This window comes from Sipha flava, unplaced genomic scaffold, assembly GCF_003268045.1.
Source record: "Sipha flava isolate LNK unplaced genomic scaffold, YSA_version1 245_pilon_pilon, whole genome shotgun sequence".
Lineage (NCBI taxonomy): Eukaryota > Metazoa > Arthropoda > Insecta > Hemiptera > Aphididae > Sipha > Sipha flava.
This window is the reverse complement of record NW_020272893.1, coordinates 396,182-421,833: the sequence shown is the minus strand read 5'-3', so window position 1 is coordinate 421,833 and position 25,652 is coordinate 396,182. Positions and strand designations below refer to the sequence as shown.

The 25,652-nt window shown below is 31.6% G+C and overlaps 1 protein-coding gene across 1 annotated transcript in view; it reads right to left on the bottom strand.

Annotated features, from left to right (window-relative positions):
* The window catches only part of LOC112684189 (prostaglandin E synthase-like), a 60,003-nt gene that overhangs the window by 20,391 nt on the left and 13,960 nt on the right, over nt 1–25,652 (bottom strand). The window contains exon 2 of the transcript XR_003148660.1: nt 13,448–13,511. The gene's annotated coding sequence lies outside the window, so the exon portion shown is untranslated. The remainder of the gene's footprint in view (nt 1–13,447; nt 13,512–25,652) is intronic.

Sequence of the window (25,652 nt, the reverse complement as noted above, 5' to 3'; positions counted from 1 at the left end):
TAAAAAATTATTTTTTTCGGTAAAAATAATTGTTTTTAATATTCAGGCCAGGTTTATCGTATTGTTTACTATAAGACGTTTCGCAACCTGTATTATACCCGTGTTTAGAGCCACGGGCTAAAATAATATACCTTATGTGAACTATAAAAAAAAAAAAAATAAAATATTTAAGGTACACAAGGTGTGAAGAATGTTATGATGATATCAGGAAATCTGAATTGTAAGGCATCCCTCCACTTATTTTGAGCCATTTCGACCACTGTATATATATTATATAGCATACAATTAAAAAAAGTACCTGTATTTGTATTCAAATACTTTATGAGTATTCGTAAAATACATTTTTATAATAGTATTTTAAAAAAAATTTTAATATTTTTTTATTCGAATACTATCATAGTATTAGTATCTTAATACTTTTTCAAAAGTATTTTTTACAAGGCTGTTAATTTGTTAGCTTATCTTAGCGCAATGTCGTTCATCGACAACATTTTACCACAGGAGAACAATATTGGGAATCTATTAAAATATTAATTTTAAACAGTCGATTACGATCCATAAAATACACAATCACGAGTTTTTCTGAAAATAATATTATTTTGTGTACACTGTACAGCCTACCATAATTATTACTTTTTTGTTTATTTACTGTTTATACCGAACTAAGTTCACTTGCAAAAAAGTGTTTTTTATTTATTTTTTAATATTTTTTATATTATAATATATTTTATATATTTATTATTGCACATAATAAATAAATTTTAAAAACTTTATTTTTAATTGCATATAGTTTTACATTTTTAAATAATAATGGACAAATTTATCATTCAAATTACGAAAGTAAGTCAATGAAATACACTTAATATTAAATTTTAAAATTATTAAATTTAGAAAATTAATACCTATGTATATTCATTTTTTTACAAATTAGAATAAAATGCAATTTAATGCAACTTCCAATTCTGAAGATCTTTTTGTTGAAAATGAGTCCTCTCTCCGACTAAAAATGTAAAATTGGTAAGCAATTTAATATTTATAAGTTCTTACTTAATTAAATTCAGGTACTATCTAAGCTAACTAGCTATTATAGTATTAAAAACCCTTAATTTATTGTCCTTGCATTTCATGTCACAATAATGGTGTTATACTTTATGCTATTACCTACATTTTGTAAATTTTTATATTTTAATGTTAAATGCTTAAAATTTTAATAAAATGTTAATTGTTTTTCTTTTGCTTAACATTTGCTTTAACTCAATAGTTGATTATGGATAATAATATTAAAAGAAATTCAAATTCTTCCAATTCTTTAGACATGTTATATGTATATATATATATATATATATATATATATACATTAAATATATTTATTTTTTATTTAACTAGATGACTATGTTTATACATTTTCATTCAGCTCCTTCTGAAATAAAATCCTGGATACGTACCTGTAAGTCACATAATGATTTAACCAACTTTCAAAATATTAACATGATAAGGATCGTTTTAAAATTATGTGTAATATAATTTCTGTTCACACAGTATATATATATAATAATATTAACTAACCGAAAAATGCATAATAACGAATTTAATGCTAATTTTAACAACATAAAACTCAGAACCCATAGTTAAATTGTTCTTTTGTACATATATTAAATAAAACTCATTTACTATTATTGTTAGTCATTTTAAAATAAATCATAGCATTAAACAATTGGAAATGGCATATAAAACATATAAGTTTACATCTTGACATTTTAAATACTAATAAAACGTATAGCGAGCATTATGGTGTTATCATTACATGCATTATACGAGTCACAACTAATAAAAAAGATATTATATTAAAGACAAAAAAAAAAAATAGTAAAACCAAACATATTATGTAACATAAAAAAATCCTAAGTTGAACTGAAATTACGGCTCACGTTGCCGAAAAAATTTATAATTAATGTCATAACGATATGGTCGTCTATACATTCTGTAATCTATAAAAGTACATAAATAAATATTTATAAAAGCGTCGTACGAATCATAAATGTTTTTGTCATGTCACACAGTTTTATCATTTTGAAATATTCGTTCACCTAAGTATTAACATTACGGCGTAACCTCCATGTGCGTACAAGGGAAAAAATATATTGTAATAAACAAACAATATTATAATTGTATGTCTAAAGGGGTGTCCGAGACGCATCACGTGCAGTAATATATTGAAGCAGATGACGTCAATTATTCGTATTTTTTTTCTTTTACAATAAAGAGCACTATACATTTTCGATTCGATTATATCTATTATAATAAAAAAACGGTCTGTACACATTATTACGTAAAATTACAATATTCACAAGGAACGATTTACTAGGGGACGACTGACTCTTTTCAATTTTTTTTTTTTTTTTTTTGAACACGGTTATTATATTAATTTGGTATATTTAAGTGGCTCTTTATGTTTTACAAAATCATTTTGAAAAGGTCGCAACGTTCATGATCTTCACCAACCTCTCTGTTCCCCATCACTATTGCGTTAAATTGTTTTTTGCTCCAAATTTACCGATATTGTTAATGCCTTTAATTTTTAACTCACATTACCGGGATACAGCCAGTAATGCGAGTATGACAAGATATAATCAATATCGACATTATCTTGAATATTAAGCGTTACTATTTTGAACACTTGACGGGTCTATTTCAAATTAATTATTTACAATGTGTATACAGTGCCTCTAAATTAGGGGGTTACAACTTCCAAGGAAGTTGTAATTTTATTACTGGGGTAGTAGTGAAAAGATATAGGATCCTTCCACAATACATCGCTATTCCACATTGACGTTCGTCGGTTATTCCATGGTAAAGTTTTGAAAAAAGTTGTAGAACTAAGTTATGAGCTCCGTATGCTTCCCCATGATACTAAATCATATTTATCTGCTCTTCTAAGTAATAAAAAATGGATGAGTTTAAATTCACATCCGGTCGGTGTTTTGGATAAAGTTAACGAATCAAATCTATCTCTTAAAGGTAAAAGTACCGACATTTTAGTACTCCCATCAAATTGCACATCATGTTCACATTTGCGGTTACCACCGCATGCAAGCTCATAGGAATTAAATACGTTATCTCCGAAAATTCAACAAATCCGGATTTTCGTATTTACGGATTCCAATATCCGAATTTTGAGTTTAACATTCTGGAATTCCGTACTAAAAAATCAATTTATTACAAAATACGTGCAATTATCAAAACTTTTTATAAGTCATACGAGTACATAAAATAATACTAATTCAATTTTTCAAAATCCGGATTTCGAATTCTAAGAATTCGACTTTTCAAACTTTGGAAAATCCGAACTTTTCCCATTACTAGAACCTACTACAGGGACGGATTTAAAGCTTGTTCAAGGTGTAGGGCCAATACGATTATAATTACTATTATTAATGTTTTATGTGTACGATTTTGTATCTATATCAAAAATATTAAATAAACCTATGATATAAAAATTCTAAGGGAGGAGAGAGCGGTCGACTCGTCGCCCCCCATATATCCGTCCCTGATTTACTATTGTATTCGGTGTTCGTCTGCGGTGCGCTTACCGTGTCTGAAGACGCGTTATCATCGCGCGGCCTCAAAATAAAATACATTATATCCATACTAATCTTGGACTCGGAGATGAGTAGAGTTTTTGGACCGCATCGTTCATAGATCTTACACGATTTCACGGACGATTTTCATTACACGTGCACGTGGGCTCTGATAATATATAGCGCCGGGACCCGCTCGGAGATCAAAACAAAGACTAACCCGATTTGTGCGTGCGTGCGTGCGTGCGTGCGCGCGCGTGTGTGTGTGTGTGTGTGTGTTTGTGTGTGTGCGCGTGCGTATAAGTGTATGCACGTGTATGTATTTACATATTTTACGCGTTTAAAGCACAAATACGTTGATTGTATAGACTCGCGCACGACAGTCAGCTCGTTCGCCGGGCCAGGTGGACCGTCGCAACAATTGCTTGTTTATACCTATATACGCGTATATGTTACAAGAAGTTTGTATTTTATATACGTACACACGTACACACGTACACAGTCGCCGCCGCCGCAGCTGGTTACAGTTTCCATCTGCTGTCGCCGTGTGTTTGCTCGCGAGCAGATCCGAAAACCGGCCAGGCGCCGGCAGCTGCCGTAACCCTTTACGAGTATACCGTTTTTACCGTCTACCAGTACGTGTGGTGTTAGCGTATAATATTATCTCGTGTTCATAAGTGCGAATGCGATGCGTAAAATATTTAAAAAAAAAAAAAAAGTGGCAATTGTTAATGGTAAAAAACAGGAAACAAAACACTTGGAGTATAGTTCTGTGCACATATGTGTAACACGTTTTCCATTCACAACGTATTTAAATATACATACCCACACCCAAACTTGGCACTGAAATAATTAAAATAAAATCTCAACGAGCGTCGTGGGGGATAGGTGTGTTGAAAATCATGTACAAGGGTTTTGCAGTGCTAGAGTTCGTAAACGTGACATTGTGTTTTACCTACAGTGACGTCATCAAATACTGATGATTCCGCGTACCTACTATTAAAGTTCAATTAACTTGTTCGGAACAAATGTTCAACTCTAAAAATATTAGATTGTGATATCCCGTATCAAAAACAATCAAAATATTGAAGTCAGCGTTACCGATACGTGCATTCAAAAACAGGACAACAACTAAATCACATATTTGATACGTTTTACTCCCGCACGGGAAAACATTATACAAATGTATTAATAATTATATGGTTCAGATGTCATTGTACCCGCGCGTCATTTATACTGTTCTAATTCAATCATAAGTATATAATTTATGTTTCGTGCTGGTAGGTACACGATTAGATGTTAACAATTTCAATACAATTTTGAGGATTTCTTATATTTATTGTTAGAATGTCGAATTTTCCCAATAATACACATGTGTGTTTTATGAAATCGTAATTATCATCTTTCTTCGAATTATTGTAATCCAACGTTGACTTTATCTATTGGTAAACGAAAAAAGGAACAAAGTAATTTGATTCACAGCGCTAGTGTTCCTCTGGTTGGTTAGTACATTCTTGGTTATTAAATTATAATTTCATTTGCACTAAATTAAACTCATTTTTACATTCGATTATAACTGTTCATTTAATATTATTATTAAGTTTGAAACATTTTCTTCCGTTTTGATTTATTATAATTTGTAGTTTTTGTTAGTTACATACTTAGATACACATTATAATTAATTTTACTTGTACAAATTTGAAGTTAATTAAACTTAAACTGAGATCAGTGGGGCACCGCTGTCTGTTTCATATGGAACTGCATAAAAATAAAATCTGAGTATAACTGCAACAAATGCTGACTGTATCGAGTTACCACTGCGATTTTGAAAACAATCTTATACCCAAAAGCCAAATTACCATGACTTATACTTCTTAGTTATCGGTGAACCTCTGTCTACTACGGGACCACACACCTAAATTAGCTGTTGCAGTAGAGTTTGGCGCCACTGAATGAAACAGTAACGAAACAGGACTGTTTTTAATTTGTTAAGAAGATTTTTGAAAATAATAATTTGTTTCAGAAACGGAAAGAAGACATTTTTTCAATTATTTTATACAAATTATATAATCTATAATTGTCGTTTAGTTCTTATTGTTTTTTCGGTGCCAAGTTTGTGTATGAGCATGTATTCATATGTGTTATAATATATGTTATGAATAAAAAACATGACACAAAAAAGTATTTTTAACGTGTTACACACACATTTTTTTTATTTCACACACAAAGCAATACTAGTGTTTGTGCAATCGAGTGATCTATCAGTTGTCTTATATGGTGTGCACCGTGTAGCTTAGATTGTTTTGTCGTTTTTGTCATTTATCAAGTCGATACAGTAATCATGTATACAAGTATAACCTACCATTAAGTTTACAATCAGAGGCGCATTTAAGAGGATCGAAAGGGTCAATTGTCCTGGGCACCAAGATTATAGAGGATGCCAACATTTTGAATGCACGCCAAAATTCGTTTTTATTTCCATGCCTTGAATTTTTGAGTCCATTCTGAATTCTGACACGATTACGTTAATGGAGAAAAATAAAATCGAACGACTACAAAATTATTCATTTAATAATTTGATTAATTCTGCGTTAATATAATGGCTTAGTCCAATTGTTGAACTACGTACATAATTTGAAATTTAAACTTATAATTTGTCAGATTGTTACTGCGCCTGAGTAATTAAATATAAGTTATATCTTAATTTACTGTTATTGTTTATTGTTTTATTTATTAGGGGGAGGGGCAGTAAAATATTTGTCTCTGATCGACTTTTATCAAATGCAGTTCTGACTGCAATATTTATCAACGATACAATGGATAAAATCAAAACGTTTTGTAAATAAATCGATGAGGAATAAACATTTCATAAAGGGGTATAAAGGTCTGAATATATGTGGGGGAGGGTGAAAAAGGTTTAAACCTGGGCATAAAGTCAATAATTATTTAAGGCGAAAATTTTATTTTTTATTTATTTACACGACATATAGGTTAAAAATGTATTACATCTAGAAAAAATTCGTATTCAATGAAATTAATAAAATGTTTGGGAATAGGTAATGCAAAATTTATCTAGATAAAGATGAAAGATAATATGTCCAAATTCATCTAGATAAAGATAATAGATAAAAAAAAAGTTAAAATATCCAGATAAAGATAAAAGATAATTTCATTTTTATCTAAATTAAAAAAAAGTTATTTTTAAAATTTTTTATTTTTTAGTCAATATTTCATATTTGTAATAATACCTATGGAGACTCAATTATAATCATTATTATCAATAGGTTCCTAGGTGTTTATTGTTTATTGTAGTAATGTAGTGTACCATTAAGCAGTATTTATATACAATGTATAATATTTAATGATAGTTAATCACTAAAATGTTACACAATAAAAAAAAAAAAATGAAAATTGCACTGTACGTATCAGGATGAATACAGAATACATAAAAAATTATTTTAAGTTAACAATATTGTTTTCCATATAATATTAATTTGATGATTTCATTATTCTATAAGTAGTTACGACTTTACGGGTTCCAAGAGTGAAGTATTGACTATTCAGCATTTATTTATTAATAATACATGAATTATGATTATAAATACAAAATCTATATATATATAAAAGAAAGTCGGGTTAGTTACATTCAAGAACAGCTGGACCAATTTTTATGATCTTTGATTTGTTGAATTCGTCTCCGTACAAGAATAAAAATAAATTTAATCTTCGCAAGAATACAAACAATTAGCTAGATAAAATTATCTTAATTCTACCTTAGATAAGTAATTAGATAACTTAGCGTTATTTATCTAGATAAGATAAAAAATGACAAAAAACCTATCAAGATAATTTATCTAGATAAGTCCCAACACTGCTAGTGGAATACGATCGTACATTATTGTCTATTTTCATTTTTACTATAAAAAATGGTGTGTTGCCTACCGAAAATAGGGCGTATTTTTATTGATTGTCCCGACTGTAAAAACCTCTGGATCTGGCTACGGTAACGATCGTACAAACAATTTTTGTAAGACTTGATGAAAATAACTTTGAATATACTTAAATGAACTGTCACCTATAGAATTTAAATTCTATTAATAATATAATTAATATAATATTTAGTATAGTATAGTTTTTGAACACAACTGCCTTCGGTGATCTTCAAGTTTTCAAACCGATCAAATTGATGTTGATATCATCAGATACGTGATAGACGATGACTGCGGATGTCGTGATTTGCACGTGCCGCATTGCCCAGTGGTTCGCACCGGATCTAGCGATCAATATTTCGTGACGATCGCGTACGTTCGACGTGTCCACCGGAGCGAAGGAAAAATCTGAAGCCACACCTAACCAACAAATGACCACTGACCTCGGCGGTGCCCATGCCGAGTTTTACGAACTCCGCGAAAATGAAAACAAAGTCGCATACCAGCAAGTTCGGCAAGCGAATCCCAACCGATCTGGTTTCAAACGCATTTACGGCACGCGTGCATGGTGGTCAGAGGGTAGAGGCGGTGTACTGTTACTGTAGGTACATCGATTCAGATAATAATTGTTGGTGTCATTATACGGTGACATTTACCGTGCGCAAAGTCGAGCGGTCTCGAACGAGATAACTTTGTACGTTACCCGTTGTCGCCGCCAAGTACACAACAGGCATGATCGCAATGTTGGCTGTTGCTACTAGCACACGCGTAGAGTAACTCGGGTATTTAATGCTGAACGATTTTTTCAATTTTTTCTTTTTTTCCCTACTCGTTCGTGTCGAAACGTCGTATTTTTTTAGCTTGTCACGATAAATACGTATTTGAGATGATAATCGTGGTTATTATTTTTTTAATGATTTTATATTTATTATTATTATTAATATTATTATTATTATTATTTGCGTTAGTATTACGCACAAGAACGTTGGCGTGATCAGGATACGGTCGAGCGGTGACGGTTAGGTTACACGAGGAATGAATAAACATATACCTATTGCGTTAACTTATACATCTTTTCAAATGCTCGAAATGATACTTGGGGAGGAGGTCTTAAATGCAAGTCGTTCATGAATAAGCCAATGTTGATTTCGAGTAGGTTGTACTTATTATTATTATTTTTATACGTGTGTATCATAAATGTATATAAACGCTATTATATGTAAATTATAAATGAATTATATCTCGGAGTAGTTGTGTAATCATAATCAAACGAACCAAAAACATCAAATAGCCGTATTATTATAGAAAAAGAAAAAATCTTCGCCTGTGTTCCACTGACTCGCATGAAAATCATCTCAAGTCCATAAATTACGGAAAATATTACTACGGAATTTAAAATGCATTTTAAAAATATTTTTATTTTTATAACGTATAAAAATACGTCCCTTAAACCCACGGCTATAAAACGTACGAATAAGTAAACGCGTAAACCGTTTTGTACGTACGGGCAATATTAGTCACCGATAAGTTGTTTACGTTAAAATAAAACAGTACTTCAGTCGACTGCGTGAGAATACATTCGGGTAAGTGAAACTTCGCGCCCGAGATTCGCTATGCTCGTCATTCCAAGTTACCTATATCACTTATATCTACCTACACAATAACGTACAGCTTGCCAATAGTAGGCATCCGGGTACTAAACGGTCAACGCGCGCATTTGTATGTTTATTAGACTCGTAAACGTTCAGTTTAAAAATTACACACATCGGTCCGCGATTAAGTTTAAAGGTATTTTTATTTTGTTTTTACTTCAACGCCTACACCACTGCCGCCGTAGCGATTTAACTTTTCAAATCGTCGTTCTTACGAAATATTTTGCGTTAACATCGTTTGCGCTAAACACTCGTATATAATCGGAAATGTCGTTTAAATATTTACGTAGTATATATACCACACTCACACACACACACACACACACACACATGATACACAATTAACCGAGAACGTTCAAACATAGAAAATTAGGATCATAAAAGTTTCCGATTGTTTTACATATTATTATGATGCCTGAATATCATGTGTACAATGTATATATTATACACGTTTTAGATAAACTGAGCAAAGCAAGTAATGTTCTGGTGATATGATAATGTTTTTATTTCTTGTTACCTGAAATTCAGGATTTACTAATTTGCACTGGACATTTTGTACACTGAACTTTTTTTTATTAAAAATTTCGCTCAAAAAGAACTCTCAAAAAGAATTTTTATAATTTTTTCAGGAATGTTTTAGCGAAAAAAAAAATGAAAAATTGACTATGAAAAAATCCTAAGCTTTGAATCGTATCCGATTGTTTTGAGTAATTTGAGGTTTTAGCACTTAATTTATTAGCTGTGATGCAAAAAATGTATGAATTATGATGTAAGTTTACATTAGAGACAATGAAACCTAAATGCGCAATTTATAGATATACGTAGAAATTAGTTTTGAAGTATTTTTAATTTTTTTATTTATTTATTGATAGTTTTATACATGTATATACATTTATATAGATTTTAACCACTGCCATATTTTAGAACAAAAAGATAATTTTTTTATAAATACATACAAAACAAATTATTTTAAGTTGTTCTTATATGTTGTTTAAATCAAAACATTAATAACTCTGATTCAAACACGATTACATAATGTTACAGTACATTTTTTTTTTCGATTATATTATTTTATATAATATAATTTTACTCGTGAAGTGAACGAGATAGAAAAGTAATATAAAATCCAATAACTATCCGAGTTTCATAATAGACATTCTAACTGCGTATTAATAATTCTTTAAATTATCTAATAAACTAAAATGCTTTATAGCCGCGGTTAATCACGCAGCGGTCATCGATATACAAAAATTCGATTTAATTATATTTAACGTTCGTTATACCGGCGAGATAGTATAATAATATATATACATTATATATAAGAATGTATCGTCTCGTTACGATATTATATTACTATTCGTGTATATCTCGTTACTCCATCCGTTTTTTTTTTTATCAAATTTCGTAAAAAATACGTAAACGACGTTTCATATAGGAAATAGATCTCACACGATTTCCTACAATCCGTTATCGCCCGATAGTAATATGTGGAGTCGTTAAAACTTTAAAAAAATCAATCTCTTTAATGCCGTATGCGCTCGTTTATTATATTTACGTTCACACGACGACTGAAGAATAATAGCTTTAGTCACTCCATTTCTTCCGCATATTTTCATCTCGACTGTAATAAAAAACTGTGCGATCGTCGGCAGACCCAAATCCTCGTTTTTAGTGTCACACGCCACAAAGTTAAAACGTACGCGGCTCGTAAGTGTTCCAACAGACGCAGAGTGCCTGAACGAAGTATATATATATTCTGTTGGACATTTACGTATTGGAAAATGTGCGTTTCGAGGAAGAATGTTGAACGCGCTTGAGACGTGACCAACAATAAGAACGGAAGTGACGAAATCCATGCCATTGTTTTCAATAAAAATTGGATACCGTTTACTACCTTGAAAGCCGTTGGTCGTTGCGTCGCAAATGTCACGACTACCGGATTATTTTTTACGGGACCGCGTTGAACGGTTCAACACGATTGCGTAATTTTTCCTTTTTTGACCCGATTAATTACACCACAATCGCGTAAAAAATTTGTAACACAATTGCGCCCCGATCCCTTTTTACCTGATAAAACACTATTGCGCACCAATTTATATGTGTATACACTATTTATAATAATTTATATACAATATAAAGTAATGTATACAATACATACTTTCTATAATTTGTATATAGATGCACTCAAACTAGTAATTCACAAAATGCACTTTTTCAAAATCGAAATGAAAAGTTGATTGAGCTAATGATAGTTATAATAAAAATATCGACTAATGGCTATTAGTATAGAAAAAAAAAAACAATTTTTATTAAAAAAAATGTCATATAAAATGTTATATATAAATACTGTTTAATGGTACATTACATTACTACAATAAACATTAAACACCTAGGTACCTATTGATAATAATGATTATAATTGAGTCTTCATAGATATTATTAGAATATGAAAATATTGACCAAAAATAACATTTTTTGAAAATGTCTATTTTTTTATCTAGATAAAAATGAAATTATCTTTTATCTTTATTTAGATATTTTAATTTTTTCATCTATTATTTTTATCTAGATGAATTTGAACATATTATCTTTCATCTTTATCTAAATAAATTTTGCATTATCTATTCCCAACACTGCTATTGACCATGTCAGTAAATACATTTAGCATACATGTAATTCAGAAAAAAACAATTTTTAACCAAGCCTAATTTGTTGACAGTCTTAATCCTGTAACAATTGGGAAGAAAAATTGTGAATTAATAGGTAATAAATTTGAGTGCATGTATATGAAAATCATATATAGAAAGTATATATTGTATGCATTATTTTATGTTGTACATAAATTATTATACATAGTATATACACATATAATTTGGTGCGCAATGGTGTTGTGATTTTATCAGGTAAAAAGGGATCGGGGCTCAATCGTGTTGCAGCCCGCGTTGAAAATGTAAAAAATAAAAAAACAAACACCGCATAACACGATGATCGATTAAATTAAAAAACGCGCACGTGAACACATCGGTGGCTCGGTGCAAGAATCGTTACGCCAAGGAATAAAACCATCGGATCGACCAGTTTTTAACGTAAAATTTTAAAATGTTCATACATGGCCACTTGAAGAATTATGTTACTTGATTAAATCGGGGAGTGTTTTTTTTTTGTCGGTCGCGTCAAAATGTGACATCGGCTCAGGGTACGTATTCACGTATTACATACACATTTAGGAACAATGTGCACACGAGATGGATCGCGTGCAGCGGGAGTTCGTCCCCTCAAATGGACGCCCTTGACTCGGCGTTATTAGTCGACGGGAACGGTACGAGGTGTATAAAAATGACGAGATAGAAGAAATGCATCGACGATGATCGCGAGAACCGTATGCAACGAACGGCGACAACAATAACGTTGTAACATCGTGTTTGAAAAGACATGAAATAATAATAATAATAATAGTAATGTACGAGTAATTACACCGGTCAGGGCGTCAAGTGCCAAGGGCGGTGTAACGCGGTACACATGTGCATGATACGTTTGTTCGTAATGATACGTTTCACGATCGTGGCCTCTCGCCGACATGTGGCCGCGCACGGCAAGCGCAATGCGACGTCTAGGCATCGCGACGGGACCCTCGGCGGCACGTACTAACCTACCGTCACCGGTCTGCACGTGTCCCGCCGTCTCGGGTGCGTTCTGTACACGTCTCTCCCCGAGTCGTTCGGTCTCGGTCCTTGGAGACAGTGTTTATTTCGGGGTGATGATCGAGAGGGCATTATCCAAAAAGAAAATTGTACGCCATCCCGAAAAAGTTCATTTATCTATTGATTAGTTAAGGTCTGAATTAAACACTGCTCGGAGACTCGCGCGCGTCATAATTTACTCAGGCCCGTTCCGATCTATTCGGCCGGCCACGCTATGCAAACGAATTCGCTGCATCCCCACCACCTCCCTACTATCAAAATTCGTATCCGAGCACTGTTCATAGTGTTTTGTTCAACTTCCAAAAATGTCATTAAAATTATTTATTTTTTTCAGTTCACGTATATTTTTCTGGGATTTGATTTGCAAAGCCACCTTAAATGTTCGTACAGCACTTCAAATAACGCACCGTGCGTTGCAGTCGATTTTTACACGAATTAAGAAAGATCGATATTTTTTACATGTTAAAATGTTCAATAAGTATTTATCAAGTAATCAAATTGTTATTATGTTCTGACGTTTTTTTTTCGACATAAAACGGAAAAATGGCATTTTCACCGTCAGTTAGTAAGTTTCTTTCAGTACTTACCTATTTCCATGCTAATTAAAGGATTGTTTATTCGAAATTCTTTCATATTTCTAGAGAATAATTTCTGAAAATCAAAAACACCAATTATAATTAAAAATCAAAACATATTAAAATAACATCATGTTCACTCACAAAATCATGTTTTAAAAGCGTAAAAAAATGAAAGTGCGTCAAATTAATCAAATAAACCATTTAATAAATATACTATACATATAAGTAATATATTCCACATAATATTTTGCGGCCTTACAAAATAGAACTGTCAAAAATATATGTTAATGTATAGTTATTCGCATAATTATTAAAACTTAAAACCATTTTTACTAACGTGTAATTAAAAAATATGTATTGCTCTAAATTATTATAATTTGATTATTAATTTTTCATTAAGCTCGTTTAAATTTTAATTAATATATATTAATTATACACATTTTATTATACATGCGAATGGTACACAATACAATTTTATTTGAATTTTTCATTTATAAATACCTATATCATTATTTGAATTCGTTCCATTACGGTGGTAAAAAAATAGAAATTAATATGTAAAATATGCATATTATATTTTTACAGTACAATGTAATCAGTATTATTAACGAAAATATTTGTGTTTTGTACACGTTGATTATTACACAACTTCATCATAGAAAAAATTTAAGATGAACACCATATGTATAATCGCACAGTTACGTAACTATTATTTACGGTCTAAGAGAGATGAAAGGGCACCGGAACACCCTTGTACGACGATAAGAAAATCCGAAGGTTTCTGCCTTTTATTATGCAAAATTTTTTAGTTAATAATTTTAGTCGAATAATAATTAAATTAGACATTCGGTAAATATTTTTCTAATAAATGGTATTGTTGCACGGTCATCTACGCCGAGGTTAAAAATGTATGTGGTTGCCCAAGTACATCAATAGGTGCATTGTCTAAACGAGAAAGGATTTCATTATACATTATATTTTAACAGTTTAATGAATATAATCAACGATTATGCATTTATATTAGCTAATACGGTAAATATATATGGTATGTATATGAAAAAAATTGTACAGAGAAAATGTTGCAATCCACTTCCCAAACGAGGTGTACCTGCAGCATTAACATTGACGTTCTCGAGAGTTAACGAATATGATGATATTGCACTGATAGCAGGCTTAGTTGTATCGTACGTCATGAAACACTGCAGTCAAATAATGTAATAAGACAATTGGTATTCTTTGGGTTTTTTTATACAGCTCCGAGAAAATATATATATAAGCAACGTTTATGATATAAATTGGCGATCGTCAACGATTTTTTTCCCATCGTCGAACCATTAACATAAGGCACTACGCAATATTAGTATGGACGAGACAGGATGACGAATACGACGGAAGTCCGGAAGGCCCCTTGATTATTATAGTGCAGGTGTATAATAATACATTATCGGTATATCATATTAAATCGGCTGCTCTTCCAAATTCGGACGATATTCGTCGAACACGTATTGCCTGCCAGATGGATGACGATTTCGTATACACGTACATGGACGTGTGACGGACAATGTATAATACAACAGTAACGTTAGCAATAATTTATGCGCCCGTGTACGCCACTAAAAGTTGTCGGTACGCTTTTCACGTCCAACATCATATTACTTCGGTGTTTTTTTTTTTAATTTTAATTTTGCACCTTTTAATATTTATCGAACGAACGTGACCACCGAGGACCACTTCTTCCCGGTGATCGTAGCATTTTTATATACACGTCAACCACGAATGTTGTTGTTCGCAGTAGGAGTGATATAAGAAAGATATTATTAAACTTTTCTGTTCGATTGTTTTTCGATTTCTATGTTTCAGTCTGATTTGCCTTGATAGTAACAATTATTTGCTAGACATTTGTACCATTTAATCGTAAGATCATGACACCAATTTGTGTATTTATAAACTGTATGGTTAAAAAAAAAATATTGATAAGTTTAACAAATTTTTAAAGATAGTTTATGAAATTATTAACTGTTTTATTCATATTTTATAAGTAGGCAATTTGTAATTTTATATTATAAAATTTTATTTCTTACTGTGCGTAAAAAATTGTTTTCTTTACTTCTATCTGAAAAAAATTAAAAAACTTAAAAAATGTTCACTTCAGTTTAGTGATTTGTAGAAGTCAATTTCTAAAGCAAAAATTTGATACAAAGTATAAGATTTACAAAAAAATCGACGAAAGGTTCGCATTGTAGAATGTAAATTTAAACGAATTGAATCTTAAATTCAACAAAAAAAAAAAAAAACTTCCAAGATAATTTCAACATATAGGTCTCTATTATTCTATAATTATTCTATACTATTATCTAATGTAATCTTCATTGTTTCATAGTCGCGATCATCTATGAACAAAAATTAAATTAATCGGTCTATCGTCTGAAAAAGGTTGAACGTGCAGTGTGGCGCTGCAGTTAATTTCCTGTGCAGCATATGTGTTACATGTTTCGTGTGCGATGCACACAACCCTTACTTCTATATCTGGTTACAACTGTTAAACCAATTTCCTGCTTTTAAGTTAGAAACACACCGGATAGATAGGATATACTTGAGAAACTGAATGTTATAAAGATGAAATATTGTTTCTGAGGAACAAAAAAAAACTCTAGAGCCTAGCAACATTAATTTTAGTGAATTTGTATGCATATAAATTGCACGTTAAAGGTAAACGAAATTAACGTATCGGTTGTCCGGACAAAACCCTTATGCGGAACCCAATTCGACCGGACTATATTAAATATTATTACTGCTCCTTTACCTGCGTTACGTAGTTACTCGTCGTACTATACCCATATTATACAACGGAAATCCGTTCAATGAAGAGGACGAAATTTATCCTATGACGGTTTCCGTCTTATACAAACATCGTAATAGAGAAAAAAGTACACAACCATTTTAAAATATAATGTTCACGGTAACGTGGATAATATTACGGTATTATAATACGAGTACATTACGATACACGATACTATTATCGATGCAGCTGCACACCACTCGGTCGCGTTCAGTTGATACGAGCCACAAGACAGTCGATGTCGAACAAATGATGAAAACCGTTTAAATATAGCAAACAATAGTTTTTCGTTTTCTTTATACGAGTAATCATTTTGAAAGCGCACATGAGCGTTCAATGTCTATTTTGTTTTCCCAATAACCCGAACTATAGCGGTTCTTATGTCTTAACACATAAGCATCCAACCGGAGGCGTATCTAAAATGCTGGGGGTACTGCAACATCAATAACAAAAAATACCTCAAAAATCTGTGGAATGCACGATACACAAACACGGATTTACATTAAGTCAGTTAAACAATTTTAATTTGAAACATTTGAAAACGGAACGGAAATTGAAATATTTTTTAAACAGCGATCAACATTACTGAAATGCATTTCGTTATTTCGATATTGAATTGGCAAACGTTAAATATTGTACTTAACAGTTTCGCGTAAACCAATAATTTTTTACTCCGGCCGTTTTCCACAGGTACACGATTATAACTAGGGTTCGGAAGTTATAGTAATTGCATATTTTTCTGTATGCTCTCGATTTACAGCGGACTGAACTAGAAATTCGAGCTATGTAATATTAAAGTTTAAAAATTGAAAATTAAAAATGCATATTTTGCATATTTTGCTAATTTTAAACAAAAAGGGCATATTTTGTCAATTTTCCATCATATATATTTATTGTTATTTTTTATTTTCTACTATGAATTTAATGAAAATATTGATGGTTCATTGCAACAGGTATTATACAACGTATATTTATTTGGTATTTTACAAATAATGAAAATATATTAGTTTAACTATTTTTTCAATAAAATCTCAAATGCCAACCGGTTATGTGCCATATTTTAGTTTTCAATAATATCATTTTTTTAAATATTGGTTTTTAGAATTTACTAATCAACTTTTAATAAATAAATGTTTTTTTTTTGCATGTTTCTCATTTTTTCATGCATATTTTATAATTTTTCCGTGCACATTTTGCCTTTTTTTTGGCTCCTATAACTTCCGAACCTTAGTTATAACATTTAATTGGTTTTTCGCGACCATTCGAAGTGCGTATTGTGCGTAAATGTTGAAACATAAAGGCGCGTGCTCATGCGTATACGTGTTCGTACGGCAACAACAACAAATAGTTATGTACGCCAAAACGTGTTCGGCCGAAAACGTATCGTTTCTTTTATTCCCGTTGCCATTCACCGAGCATTGTATTTATTTTTCTTTTGCGACGCTCTATTACGGGGCACCCGGTCGTCGGGCTGTTACCCCCAAGCGTCGTCTACATTCTTCTTCCTATACGGCCGTCACTCCCCGGTCGGGTTTTGATTTATTTTATATCCTCTGCTCCGTCTTGCGCGCGCGTGTGGTTTTTTTTTTTTATTATTATTTTCGTCGACGGCACAATCTCGGGGGCCGTCCGTGTCTGGCGCGTGGCAGATGTTCCGGTCGACGAAACGGGCGGCACCCGATACACACACGTATAGTTTCGAGGATACGCACGCCGCACGAACACCACCTGGAACACAGGAATTTCGGTTTTTTTTCTTTTTTCCTCCTATCCATCCCGTACACTCGTTCACTTAGGCACGAGGTACTACACGTATATACGTATTTTTGTATCCGTTTGCTCGTTTGTTATCGTCCGCCGCCACCGGTCCTCGCACCCGCGCACCCGTGTTTTTCTCAAGTGCGCGTGCAAGGCCACCCCGTCGGGGCGCGGCACCACTTCAGCGCGTACACGCGGCCGACACGCGTTCGTTCGGTTTTATCACCTGGCCCCGTGCCCGGCACCGAAGATGTGACACGTTACACAGCGACACGACGAAACGCGTTTTCGTGAACGATGTTAACAATCTGTGCCGAGGGGGGGGGGGATTTTCCCGGGGCAGCAAATTTTATATTTGATGGGGCGGAAACCTTTTGAGGATCAACATAAAATAGAAAATAGATAATACGTCATCGATCGTTCGCCGTAATTAAGATTTTAACGCCGCCTCTCTTCCTCGAAGTGCGAAAATCGAAAACAAATGTGTTCAACTATTCGTCGAAAAGCCGTCCATTTCAGTACAGAATATTTGTAACTGATATAGAATCCAAAACAGTAACTGAGTTTTAATTACCTAAACAAAGTTATAGAAAATTATACTTCATAAAACTGATCAGTGGTCAATTCACTGATCCGTCGGTCTGAACATCCCGTACCCATGCAAATCAAAGTTAAACTACGTCTGAATAAAATACTTTTAAATAGATATGCATTTTATACGGTACTAAATAATATAAATAATTTTACAATTCTATATGTATTTTTCATACGATTTTATTCATTTATCATTCATAAACAATTTTAATTTACAATAACTGTAAAAATTGTGTAACCCTCTCAAACACTTCAAGGGGGACTATTGTCTCCCTGAATCACCTCTTGAATACGACCTTGATCGTTACAGCGGCAACGTAGACAGTATTTATCGTGTACGTACGCAGCACAACTAATAATCGCTCTCTACTGTTCCCGTTCAAAATTTAAATCCCCGACTTCCATAATATCGCACTCGTTTCACAACGGACGGATACGGCTGTACGGCCTTTGAGCTGCATTTGCGTTATTTCAATATTTCAATAGACGAACCGAAGGACGGAACCGACGAAATAAAAACCAATAGATATTCGACATCTCTCCATTCTTGTGCCGCAATACGACACTGCGCGTACAATGGATTGCAAACGAACGGGATACGTTTTTCAAATAAACACCATCGATTACGTTTTTGTGTGCTGCAAACGTACGCGATGAAGTGACCATAGTATTTTTTTATATATATTTTTTTAAATCATATTATACGTATATACGTACGGTGAGAGCGACGAAACACCGTACGCCGTACTGTGACATTTACGTTCCGAGCGGCATCGGATTTCTCCGGCGATCTTTCTGGAAGAGTATCCCTTTTACACGTTCAGTCTCACGATACCCATTACCTGCGTATTACCGAATACGTGTATATCTACCAGTAAACGATTTCATACATATTACACACTCACAAACTCGTCTCTCACATGTCTTTAGTTACCCGTTTCGACGGCGATTCTCCGGTACACCTCACGATTTTTGGTGCACAAAATTCTCGTGGCTTCCAAAATAATGACACGACGGGTGGTTAACGAGTCTCATGGTTCATCGTTCACGTCGAAAAAGTAAAACCGTGTACAATCGCATTTTGGTTTACCAAACAATAGTATTTAATGAATGGTCGTTTCACATTAAAAATCCGATACATCAGATAATATTCGTTAGAGCAATCATAGTAATAAGGTTACACTGCACTTACATTTTAGTAAATAAACGTATGAAAATAATAACATCGAAAACCTTATATTTATCGAATGATTTGAAGCTTGATTTTAACAGACAATTGATTATGTACAATTGTGTTTAACAAACCAATTATTTATGTATATTCTTATAATCATTATTAACCTTATAGGTACGCGCTAAAATTAAATATTATTATTTATGAATGTACACAAAAGTGATTTTTCCATTTATAAATCAGTATAATTTTTAAACATAACGTTCTACATGGCTTATGGGTTTGAATAAACTTGTCATTAATATTTTATTCGCATTATACAGTATTATTTTTATAAGCGTACTCGTTCGATATGTTCTTTTATCATAAGTTCTTCACCAAGCACGAAAATTTAATATTATTGAATTGCTTACATTACACGAAACTGTAAATGGACATGTGTTTAATTGAAAGTTACTGTTTTACATTTAAATCACTTTAAGTTTCTACTTTTCTAGGAAAACAATTGCGAACAATAGACGGCAACTACTCTTGAATATATATGTTGGAAACAATAAAAATATAATTCATTATAATGGTTTTACTATATACGTAAGAATAGATATTAAGTTTAAAAGAAATCTCATATAGCCGACATTTTTACGTAATAACTCGTTTTAAAATTCACTAACAAAATCAAACAGTTTATAATTTGAAAAACGATTTTCGCAATAAAACGTTTATTTTATCACAGTTTGAAAATTATTTGCCGCTCACTCATCAGAGTGAATAACAGAGCCAGCCTCACATTCTCGCTGTATAATTGGAAGTAATGTATTTTTGTCTCTCCGAAGTACATAAAAATATCGGCAGTCAGAACCTTTTTTTAGACCAAATACCCAAGGTCCATCTACTCTTTGTCCATGGTTTCTACCGTTCTGGACTTCAATGTCACTATCTTCCGATGAAGGGGGTTGATCAACATTGAGTAACCGATCTCAATTATATTTTCCCTTCCCGGCAAATCTAGCTTCGTCAATCTGTATTGGATCAATCTGAGTTCACACCATCTTTGGCCGACTATGAACAATAATTGAACATACCTCACGACATATGTTAAACCAGTCCGTAACTGTCCCTTGTTCTCTTCCTGTTAAAGTTGCCGTTGTTGTCAAAGAAATATCTGATATAAAAAAAAAAAGTAATTCTAAAATTTTAGTAAGCTTGAGATTACGATTAGACCTATTGTTCAAGTCCTCGTAATGAAAAAAATTGTTCCCCTGTCGTGTACTACGCGTGGTCTGACATCCTTTTTTTTTTGCAACGAAGAACAGGACGAAAATCACCTCCTCTATCTTGTTTTCTAGCATTAACTATTTCAAAACCACACTTATGACACGGCAATGTTTCTTCGACAATGTCTAATAAACGGTGCTCCTTTAAAAATGCAGTAGCATTCTCTTCACTCTTTGCGACAGTCAAATACAAATATTTTAATTGGATAATGCACACCGCACACGATATTTTACAAAACAGACACAAGTATAAACGCAGTACAACACAATTGACGACCAATACGTAACTAGCAAATTTATTCAATTCGTTATAATGTCTCACAGTTATAATTGTAAGTAGGTATCTTTTAATAATAATAAACATAGTTGGAAAATACAAGATATGACATGTATCAGAACATTTTATCTGACCAATTTTATTTTATCTACGTGTTTATAATGCAGTTTATCTAAATTTTTTCTAATATTACATTTATGATGGTAGACCGTATGCATTTGTAGTCCGCATATGAGAGTAGCACCAAAAATAAAACCATCAGACCGTTATAGTAGTTATTAATAATACATGAGACGTATCTATAGATTTATCAAAGTTACTTAAATGGAACTTATATTATTTTAATTTTTCTCCGAGCTCAGAATTATATTACGTTTTTTTATATTCGCGCATACATTTCTTTTAATTTTTCGGTACATCGAAGGATAGTGTCATAGTTAAAGTGTCTTGTATATTAATTATAATCTAAAAATGCATACATAACTATTTTGAATACAACTTAGTTATGTATGTATTATCTTGAACTTGAATTTAACTTGCAATATTTCAAATAAATTATGATAAGATAGATATCAACGAACTTATGAGTAACGATCATTATAATTTATAACTCGACAGTTAATGACTTGAATAGAATTTATTTGTAATCATACTTCACATTTTGAATATTTCATGATATTTTTAATTAAAAGTGTGTTTAAAATTACAAATAACAATTTATAATTATAATATGCAGTTTGTTTATAATTTCTTTTTTTTTCACTTAAAATAAATAAATACATTTGATAAATTATCATTTTAAATGTATTCTAACTTTTTATACCACGTGATTTTATGTCATATAAATACCACACATTCCATTACTTTGTTTATTGAAATAATCAAGAATAAAATATGCTAGATAATTTTATTGGATAAAAAGTAGTTAAAAATTTCATACGTATGTAAAATCAATTTATATTCAAGTTTAAAATGTTAAATAAAGCAATTTTTAGAAATCACACGGTACTGAAAGTTACCTAGATATTATAACTATATCTATAGCATAAAATGTCGAGTGTATAATAATTTCAGGATCGTTATGACGGACTTGTCATCAACTAACAACAAAAACATATATTTCATGATCGGTATAACTACTTAACTACTACCTAATTTATCTCTAAATATTTTCTATAGTAATAATATCCAAAAATAATGAAATATATTCACATATCCACTATATTCACACAAATCAACTGTAACGAAACAAGTTATGCTCATACTACATGTCTACATTTATATGGGCACTAAAAATATGCTTGTTATAATTTATTCAACAAATTTCCATTAATAACACATCAAACGAAAATCGTGTTTTATACAAATAATTTTGTTCATAGGCTAAATGGCTAAGTTTTTAAAACTAACTATACACGAAAAACTATCACACTTTTGATAAAAAATGTAAATTTTTTTCACATTTGCATATAATATTTATTTATAAAACGTATATTACAAATTGTAATTTAAAACTTATAATAAAATTACTTTAACACTTTGTAGTGTACAATTTACAACTCGAATTATGCTAAAAATGTTTGTTCAATAGTTTTTATCTTTTTTTTTTTATGTTTCGTCACCAATGAAGTCACTCATACCGTGAAAATAAAAACGTCAATTATTAAATCCATACAAAGTTAGGAACATATTTGAAAAAAAAACAATTGAATGCAGAATAAAATTTTAAAATCGTCGTTCAAGATACGTGTATGCATACGAATATGTCTTGAATTTTTTGACGAGTTTATTTTCCGCGTCGGAATAAATATATTAGCTAATTTAACAGACTTCATAATATGTAGGCATAGTAAATGTAAAACGCCTAAAAACATAGAATTAACGTCATGATTAATAATTCTTCTAACTCGCTTATTAACATATGATGTTCGAGTTGTTTAATGGCAGTATGCAAAACACAATTTTTGTCGCGCATAAATATTACATATTACGCATTTCGTTTCAAAGTCAATCGTAACATGACAGATAATATCCTTGGGTAAAAAAAAATATAAAAGTATAACCTTTCTCGTACGGTGAAAAAACTGCTAAATTTATGTACCGATAAGGTGTATCCGGGAGTTCAACGGAATATTTTAAAACGGACAGTTTATAATTATTAATAGTTCACGGACGTTAAATTGTTACAATTCCATACCGCGTAAATGTATAACGTTACTTAAGAAAACGAATCGGTCGTAAATTAAAAACAATACTTGAAATACATTTTAACGAGAAAACTGTTCGGGAACAAGTAAGTAGATGGTGGTATACAGTATTTTTAATTAGATAATTAAAAAAAAAATAAAAAAACTCTAATGGAATAAATAAGGTCGACTGGATCAGAAACTTATCTTAGGAATGAATACGATTTTAAATGTGCAGGTACATTGATCTGGCCGGATGATCTAAACAAAACTGCACAGGTTTTATATAATATATATATGTTAGTCGTCATCCAACTTATATCTACTACAACTACGTTAATCGACGACCGCATATTGTTCTTTTTTTTTCGACTCGATAATTGTACCATCCGTAGAAATGCACGCGTACTTAGACTTTTATAATAATTGTTTACGCACGTACCGTACACGTGCCTGCGTGCTGCATTTGTAATTGTTAATTAATTTATGTATGCGTCTAACAACACTGTTATACGTGGTCGTTAAGAAAACGCGTTACGATTTACATCATTTCGTTACCTATACAATAATAACGAAAAATGACCCAAAAAACACTGTAAACTATTATTACGTCCATCCACTGTGTTTTCAATGAAATTCCTTAATTTTATTCCATCTGTTACGCGAAGTGATTATTTAATTTTGAATGTAACGTTATTATTATTTGCTCCACTGCCCGGTTTTCATCACCGCGGTCGTGCATATTGCGGTCACTTGAGTGTTTGAATTACATAGCCGGATAATTTACAAATTAAAATCCGTACAGCTAATTTGCTCTCGGCTTACGTTTTTGCCCGAACACAGAACATATTGTTTCGTAGAGAATGAAAAAAGAAATTCCGAAAAAACCGATTCTTATTAAAACGTAAACATTTGTGGATATTTTTCCAATAAATGTTATGAAATGTGGTCAAATGAAGTGCGCGTTTGTTGTTGACATGATTTTTTTGCGTTAAATATCAAAAAAAAAAAACGACACACATCATTATCCGGTTAAAAATAAAATTAAAACACGCAAGAACTAAACAATTCGAGTTGGAGAAAAAAAAACGAATAATATAATTTTAGTTGAAACTACTATTTTTATTGTATACTGGCTAAATTAACCGAATCTCCTAAGATATTTTACTATTTTAGATTAGATTAATTACTAAACCTAAACCTTAAATTGAAAAAACGTACAACCATCGTTTATTGTATTGATAATTATTTTTATTTATTTACTTACATATGCCTACTCGCTGGTAATTATTAAAATCAACTTTTAAAAAGTGAAAACATTTATAAATTATATTTTTTTTTTCATAACAAAATCAAATAAAACTTATATTTACATATAAAAAAAGAAGTCCCGATTCTTTGAATGGATATTATATTTTATTTATATAAAATCAACTCTTAATATTATGGAGGTACTTAGATTACGTTGATAGAATCCCCTTATATGGACGAGGCTATCGACGAATTGGGATTGTGCGTTTTCTAAATGTTTAGAGTTATTATTAAATAGTTTCTAGTGCTCAAAATATGATTTTTTTTTTTTTTTTTTAATTAAATTAAATTCCACCACATACTACGATAAACTCACTAATAAAGTTATCCGACCATTTACAGTGTATATTTCATTCGTCATAAAAACATGAACCGTAATGGAAATATGAACTAATGTATGCAATACAAGGTCGTGAATATTGTTGGTCAGAAGTTTACCCAAGATAGATTTGTAGAGGAGTGAAAAAGTAAAGATAACTCATATTCATTAAACTTTATTCCATTCTACAAGACTATATTGATTTATGAGTAAATGCATAATTTATCTTTTACGTTTTTCCCTATAATACATGTCTTCGTGAAGATCGGCCATCCGAATTAGAATCACTATGAAAACATATTGTTTTAAAAAAATTGATACAAATTTAAAAAAATAATCTTATATTACTCTATAGTAAAGTCTAAAATGTACTTTAAAACTTTGCACCTATGAAACGCTTAGAGTCTACTCACTCTAAACTTTTACTACTCACTTACTAGAGTTTACACTTTAAGTCTTAGACTGCTTAGAATAATATCTGA